At 46.5% G+C, this 7959-nt stretch overlaps 1 long non-coding RNA gene across 2 annotated transcripts; it reads left to right on the forward strand.

Moving 5' to 3' along the window:
• Positions 1-2055: 2055 nt before the first annotated feature.
• On the forward strand, positions 2056-6291 carry LOC147995034 (uncharacterized). 2 transcript variants are annotated; one of them, XR_015687265.1, is made up of 3 exons: positions 2056-2832; positions 3312-3517; positions 3639-6291. It is a non-coding gene; the product is annotated as an uncharacterized LOC147995034 (long non-coding RNA). The 2 variants fall into 2 exon arrangements; XR_015687266.1 differs by having other exon boundaries at positions 2554-2976; positions 3639-6285.
• Positions 6292-7959: the final 1668 nt, after the last annotated feature.

Here is a 7959-nt window from a genome sequence, read left to right on the forward strand (position 1 = left end):
AGGGCAGAAACCCTTGCTGAGACGCCACTATGTGACCTTCTAGTGCTATACTGTGCCCCCTTCCAACGACTTGGCAGGACGTAGCTAAAACTGATATAATTGTAGCCGGCTTTTATTAAAGAGCTCAGCAGATGGACATTTTCCCCACGCTGTTTAGCAGCGTTCTATCATCACAGAGTGTTCCCAGCTAGAGAAGTAGTTGGTGGAGTCATGTGGAACATGTTACAGATTATAACTGACTCTATCTGGGACCGAGGTGACATATTAGTGTGTTTGCAGCTCAAATAAGTCCTGCGGTAAAGTCTGCTTATCTTGACTTGTTCCAGCTTGTTCCTGAGGTATGGGAAGCTTTTAATCACTGGGTAGTTTAGCAGCACATTTTGGAAGCAGTTTTTTACACACTCATCATGAGGATAAGAGAAAGCTGGATTACAGAGGAGTGGTGATCCTTCCCTTGAGAGTCATATGATCAAGAGAGTGCAGAGAACGGCTTCATTTTTCAGCTCCAGGCCTGGGTGCTCTCATTCCCCTCTGAAACTTCTTTGTCTCCGAAACACATACTCTCATCCATAGCAATTGCTTGCCTTAGAAGAGCTTCTTGGGGGGTCACAGACATCTCTGAAAAGTCCTCTAACTCTGGCCTAAGAGCTGGTGGTTCTTGGATGGTTGACAGGCAGTTGCTCCCTTGGCTAGCTCCTAGGCACTCGGTTCTTGCTTGTTACATAAAGTTGGAGAACTGTTGAAATAGACTGTAGAGGGGAAATTTCACTTTGGATTAAGATTAACTTGATTAGTTTGCTGGTGCTGTCTATGTGCACACATGTGTGCACGGCTGCATGGGATGGGCAAGGTGCTTTCCACAGTTATCACCAGTCCTTATGTGGGTTAAAGCCAGAGGCCTGCCAAAACTCCCATTTCACTGACCACTATTTGCAAGGCATAAAGCTTCCTGTAGGACAATGAGGTGCTTTCCTCAGTCACTGGTGGCTGCTGCTGCGTGGATGTAATTTATCTCTGTGAAAATTCATATTGAGATTTGTTCCTCAAACAGTATTGAAAGGGGAGACCTCAGGGAGTGTGGAGTGGTGGACAGTAATTAGCTTATGACTGTCTTTGAGGAGAGATTGACGCTGGAGTCTCTGAGCTGGTCGGACATTGCAGGTGTGTGTTAGGGGAGTGAGATGCTAGGAAGCATGAGACTGGCCTCTCAGGGTCTCCTGCCATTTCTCTAACCATGCAATCACTGCTCTGTGTAGCGCGTCAAGGATGTTGTCACATAACACAAAACAGTCAAGGCATTGTACTGCTGGAGTTGGTGTCACGGTCTCTTCTCAGTGTTCCTGTCTCTGGTGACTCAGGAAGTCTGCAAATCCAAACCCTTTCTTGCAACTTGAGTCCCTGGCACTGGTTTCAGATATAAGTGATGGATGTCAATCTTGAATTTGGCCTATTAATCTTGGAATCTGCCCCCATGGATGATAGAACTACCGGTTGGTTAGAGAAAAACTGTCTGAAGATCCTGGCCTACATCAGACATTAGGCGAGAAGCCAGCACTCACTGTGCCAAAAATCTCACCACCCACTCACCACAGAGCTGATCAATAGGGCAGAATTTTTACATCTTTGAGTTCATTTTTAATTCCCCATTTTAAAAATAGAGCTTCTTGGAGCACATTGAACTAACTTCTTTCCTAAAAAATACTCTTACGCTTAAAAGAAAATCTTTATAAAACACAGACACGCAGACACACACACACACACACACACACACACACACACACACTGAGACATACACAGAGACAGACACACATGTAAACATGTGTGTGTGCTTGTGTGAACAACCTCTGTCTCACATAAAATAGTATCTGGGAAGAACACCACCTAGATAGAAGTGATGGCGCTCATTCTCTCCCACTCCACATTGCTCTAGACCAAGCAGCATTCCTGTTTTCCAGGGTGAAGGCCTCAACAATCCACAGTAGCAGCAAAGACTCCTGGTGAAGATCCCAGAAGCCCGTGGTCTGAGATAGGTGCACACCCCACACCAGAGCCTGTGCAGAAAATGACAGAATGGCTGCAGGAATACAGGGAATCAGAGACACTATGCCGATGGCCTAAAACACTGATGGCAGCCCTGAAGGTGACATTCAAGGTGACCTAAGAGCCAAGTTTCTGGTCTAAGTGCAGCCTTCCATGAAAAAGCCCCACAGCAGCCCCTGTGTTTGAATACACAAGCCAGACTTGCCTGGGCCGAAAGGCGATGAGATCAGACAAATTGTAAACGCACAGCGCCGAGGTTGTCAGCTTGTGTATTTTCATGGAAAGGAGCGACTCTCTGCTGAACTGTCAGATAACCATCTCTCCTGTTCTTCCTTCTTTCAAGCTGTGAAAGAAGGCCCAGTGGGGGCCTGGCTTTAGTCACTTTTGATTAACGCAGACGCTTTCGAGGAGAAGGTATGTCCTGTAAATGACACGGAGTCTCTGCGCATTAACTTCTCGGACTTTTCCTGGGTGTGTGAAACGTCTTAAGCGGAGCCAGGCTATCAAGTCCTCAGAGACAAAGGCAGTTGTGCAGGGAGCTGTGATCATGGCTCTGAATCATTTTTCAAAAAAAGGTTTTGAGCTTTTTAACGTACTATTATTTTCATTCTTGAAAAATTGCAGGCAGTCCCAAGCCAGCACCTTTTGGGTTCAGGGACTGTTTCAGCTTGTGTTTTATTTTGTAAGAGGAAGCCTGTTGGGACCGTTAGGAGAGACTGAGAAAAGCCAGAGAACGCCTTGGGAATGGACCCAGGAATGATGAAGAGCCTAGAAGATGGAGCCTAGAAGAAAGTGAGTGGAGGCTTGGAGGTTGGGGACAGGGGGAGCCATTTCTACCTGAAGGGAAGCTTAATGGCAATAGCTTCATAAAGCGTGGCTTGGGGACAGTGGAGGAATCCTGCAGGACTTACAGGTCCTTATCTATCTTTTGACTGGGTAAGGACCGTTTTGCTGTAACTGTTCATGACTAAGCTGATCTCTCTCTGTCTCTCTCTCTCTCTCTCTCTCTCTCCCCCTCCCTCCCTCCCTCTCTCTCCCTCTCTCCCTCCCTCCCTCTCTCTCTCCCTCCCTCCCTCTCTCTCTCCCTCCCTCCCTCTTTCTCTCTCTCTCCCTCCTTTCCTCCCTCTCTCTCCCTCTCTCTCTCTCTCCCTCCCTTCCTCTCTCTCTCTCTCTCTCTCTCTCTCTCTCTCTCTCTCTGTGTGTGTGTGTGTGTATTCAGAGGGGTGAGTCTTGGAACCAAAGGGCAAACGTTTTTGACACTTTGTTTTCAGAAGCCTTAACTCGGGTGTGTAAATCCCTGACTGAGAGACACCAATGGGTACTGACGGAGCAGGTATCCGGACTGGGCTGGCTTACAACGTCATGCTCCATCGGTGTTCTCCACTTCTCGTCAAGGCCCAGCAGGGGGCACATATCCAGTGAATGAGCTGATAGTTACCCTGCTGTCTTAGAGGAAGAGTTCCCAGCACAGCTTGTGGTAAGTTACTCTTTGGTTTGGTTTGGTTTTGGTTCCCAGCACAGCTTGTGGTAAGTTACTCTTCGGTTTGGTAAGCTAAGGCAGGGTCCTGACTAGAAATGTGGCTCTTTAATTTTCCTAGAGTGCCAGCCCTTTTCATGGAGGATCGGAGAATCTGTGGACACTGGAGTCCAGTATGCAAAATAGTGTTCTCATAAGTGAAACACACACCCTTTCACTCTAAATCATCTCTGGCCTATTTATAGGGATGCAATGTAAATTCTATGCAAATGGCTGTGTGACTGCATTATCTTGTAATGACAAGAAAATAAGTCTGTATGGACAACCTCTGGACCCATGACTGGATACTCTCTGCATCTGCTCAACTCGGCTGCATCGTGGATCCTTCTGGTTTTAGGCCATTCTCTGTCTGCATGCATGGATTTGACTGGCTTTTGCTAAAGGCTTACTTCTAGCCTTTTAGTGACATAGAAAGTGACATTAGGTTTGCCTTTGTACTCTCCCTTGGGCCATTATGGCAGAGAAACCCTTCAGACCGAGACAGATAAGATTACCTAAAATTAAGACGTTTGATTTGGAGATGCTTTCAAGAAGTGCAAGACAGAGATTAAAAGGGTTAGAAGTGAAGAGAGCAAACTGAGGGTTGAGGGACGGTACAAGCATTTCCAGAGCTATGGTGGAGCCCTGAGGTGACCATCTAGCAGAAAAGATAGGCTGGCTCCCAACCTCAAGCACCTCAGGTTGGGAGCTTCTTTGTAGGAAGGGCTTTTATGTAAGCAACTAAGAGATGTCAATTGTGTGTTCCATAGCCTGACATGACTAGCGTCCTTTAAAAAAAGCAGAGATTTGAGATGTTAAAAGACAAGCACAGCGTGACGAGCTTGTGGAGACATGGAGGACTGCTCCACCCGTGTGAAAAGGCAAGCGTACCCAGAAGAAGCCAGCTCTGCTGACACCTCAAGGGAGGGTTTGAGTCTCCTGCACAGTGAGGCTTCCCTGTTTCTCCTCCAGCTGCAGCATTCTGTCACAGAAGCCCCAGCGCAGAAGGAGCATCTGCAATCAGGAGTACGGTGATAATTAACAGAAGTCCAGGCTCCTTCCTTCTCTGCCAAGGAACAGGAGATAAATTGACAGAATTGAATCCAATTAGCAGGATCCACACGTACTCCTTTGTCTCCCTCATCGTCCGCAGGTGTGGCATTCCCAGTCACATTAGAAGTGACCTTTTATGTGGCTCCAAACGCAAATGTTAAAGTGCTGATGTCGGGCTGAGTGGAGGTTCATCTCAGGACCAGGGCGAGGCCATGTGACTTGGTGCACCACACGACCTAATTGCAGGCAGACAGAACTGAGAACACATGATGCAGAGAAGCTTACCATGTACATCTCTGAGGCACGAGGAGGAAGAAAGGGCTGAGTCACAATGCTCGGCTTAGCATATGCAGGCCATGGCTTGGGAAGAAGTGAGCTCCAAAGAACTCTCCCGTGGTCCAACCGTTCAACAGACGACCTTGTCTGTAACAAGCACCGTGGCTCCAGTCCTGTCTGATGTTTCAAAGACTTCAGTAAGAAGAGAGTTGAAATACACAATCCTAGAAAACATAATAACTAGAGACAGACAGGCTGTTCACTACATTGAAAAAAGAAAAGAGACAAGCCTTGACATGGATAGTCACATTGAAACATTGACAGCAACCATTTTAAATAATTTTAATGTTATTTTTCCTGTTACGTTAAAAGTGGACCCGGTGGCTGAGAAGCTGAGCAAGGTCTACCAGTGGATCAATGATTAGAAGCCAGGCTTGTCTGGGGTTGGGGATTTAGCTCAGTGGTAGAGCGCTTGCCTAGCAAGCGGAAGGCCCTGGGTTCGGTCCCCAGCTCCGAAAAAAAGAAAAAAGAAAAAAAAAAAAAGAAGCCAGGCTTGTCTTGATTCTTATACTTACAATTAGCAGGCAACACTGGTCAGTGTAGGGTGTGGTCGTGATAAGAAGGGGACCCAACCTGAGAGAAAGAGGCCCTGACCAAGATGTCCAAGATTTGCCTCTGAGGTCAGAATGAAGTTCCGAGAGCTTTTTCCAAACAAAATATATGAGGTGTCAATGTCATCGAATAACAGGGAGGACTGAGGCACAGGAGTCTATGCATGGGAAAGCATGCATGTGTGCATGCATATAGAATGCTGCCTGTGAAGGCACAGGCAAGGCCAGCTATGAGAAAACTGGTGACTGGATGCTAAGAGAGTCAGCAACTGGCTGAGCAGTGCAGAACCAACTGTGACTGAGGGAGTTCCAGGATGAGGATAGGGGTGAACGGTGGAGTTATTTTGATGGGTAATAGGTGGAAGACAGATTTACCTCTAGAGTATTCTCTTTCTTTATCAAGAGATATTGATCAGCAAATACTAAAAGCACAGCTTTAGTGGTTTTCTGCCACTGGCCTCTGAAGGACAAAAATTCTTGGGGCTTCAAGGACCTGGTGTGCTTGTGTCTACTGAATCACCTGCTTCTCTGGACATGAGGAGGACGGAGTGTCCCTGGAGTCAGAGACAACACCCATGAGTCCTGCCACGCTATACCAAAGGACAGTTTAAGCCGAACACCGTACTGACTGCTTAGCATGCACACTCCAGGGTGCTTAAGGAAGTATTGAAAACCAGGGAATTTGGCAATGTCCTGGGTTTTGCCTTAACTGTGCTGTCACTCTGAAAAGATCCAGGTGCCTGAGGTGATTTTTCATTCTGGATAATAACAGAGTCATAGAAGTCTCTTAACTTGACTATCTTGTTTTTCTTAAACTACAGTGAACCTGGCTGGCCCTCCCTGTTGTCCTCAGCCTAGAAGGTTGTCATCAGCTCACTGGGAAGACTTCTGTCTTCACAGCTGATTGGTGATCAGGTCCCCAGGAGGCTAACACCCCTCCTCGGCTTTGTTAGGGCTAGAGATTGACTTGTTCTTGACACAATGCAGACACACTAGCCCTCTGGGTGGTTATAGTGCCCTATGGTGCTCACTGAAATGCAGCTACACTAGCACACAGGGTGAATTTTCTGTCCTGTGGTATTTGCTGAAACCAAACTTTCTCGAAAGAAACTGCCTCCATTTTTTCTCTTTTAAATCAAGAAACACCTGCCAGTTCTATCATTACCCACTCCCCCCTGAATGCCACAGCTCTCTGGATGGTGAGGATGGTGGGAAGGCTGCTCCTAGGGTTCCCAAAGAATAATAAGAACTAAGTAAGATTGCTTATGTGTGAATTTGCAAAGAGTACCCTACTGTAAAAAAGAGATATTAAAACTATTATTGAATTTATTTTTTATCAAGAATAAAATAAATAACCTAGTGGGAGGAAAACATATGTGTTAAGAGCAGCATCAGTTGAGAGAAGAAGAGGACAAGCACTGCTGCCCAAGCCAGATTGAAATCATACGTGTATATCCATGATAGAACAGGCGAAGGAATGTGCAGAGCGGCCATCTTCCTGGGACACTTCTGTCCACATAGTGAGATGAGATCTCTAAGAGAGAGGTCAGTTTGCAATAGTCAGTTTGTAACTGTAGGAGAATCGTGAGGTGCAGCCTTCAGATGAGTGGGCTACGAACCCATTTGCTAGGATTACCTTTGATTTTCACTTGGCCCTTAGTGCAGAGAACGAGGCCAAGCATCAGAAAGGCCACATTTACAAATGTGGCACCTTCCCCAAGCCTGGATCCATCCACAGACATTTTTTCCCATGTGTCCAGAAACCAAGTCAGCCCAATTTCACCCTGGCAGTTACAGATTTCACCCACCACGGAGAGCGAAAGGCCAAAATATTTGTTGGGTCCGATTCAAAGGCCATGAAAGAATCCTCCAGATTTGGGTTCTTTCCATCCCTCTTAGGTAAGTTTAAACACATCCTCTTGGTTCTGAGGAAAACAGCTTGTAAAATATTTGGGAGCTCTTGGGACATCAAACAGCTCTTAGAGGACTACACTTTAATGGTTTACTTGTAAAAGGATCAGTAAAAGAAGCAAGAACATATGGTTTAAATTTTTTCTGAATATATGGGCTATTTTGTAGGCATCTTTCCCCCTTTTCCTGAGGGTCTCCACACATGTTTGAATGCTTATCCTAAAAATACCCAGAGTAGACTTTACATACACTGACACATGAATGAGACGGTCATCCTGTAACACGGAATCTGTGGGGTCTAGGGACCCAGGTCCTGGCAGATGCTGATCTATCCAGAACACTGTGTGTGTGTGTGTGTGTGTGTGTGTGTGTGTGTGTGTGTGTGTGTGTGTGTGTGCGCGCGCGCACTCAGCAGGGAGAAGAATGTCGGCAGAATCCTGAGTAATTAGGGTGCAGAGACACCTGGTCCAGGGCTGGAGGCTCCAAAGCTCAGAAACCCAAGCATATAGTTAATGTCGATGCTTGATTAGGTCCAGAAAACTCTAAGTGGGC

The sequence above is a fragment of the Rattus norvegicus genome, chromosome 4 (genome assembly GCF_021556685.1).
Source record: "Rattus norvegicus strain SHRSP/BbbUtx chromosome 4, alternate assembly SHRSP_T2T, whole genome shotgun sequence".
Taxonomy (NCBI): Eukaryota; Metazoa; Chordata; class Mammalia; order Rodentia; family Muridae; genus Rattus; species Rattus norvegicus.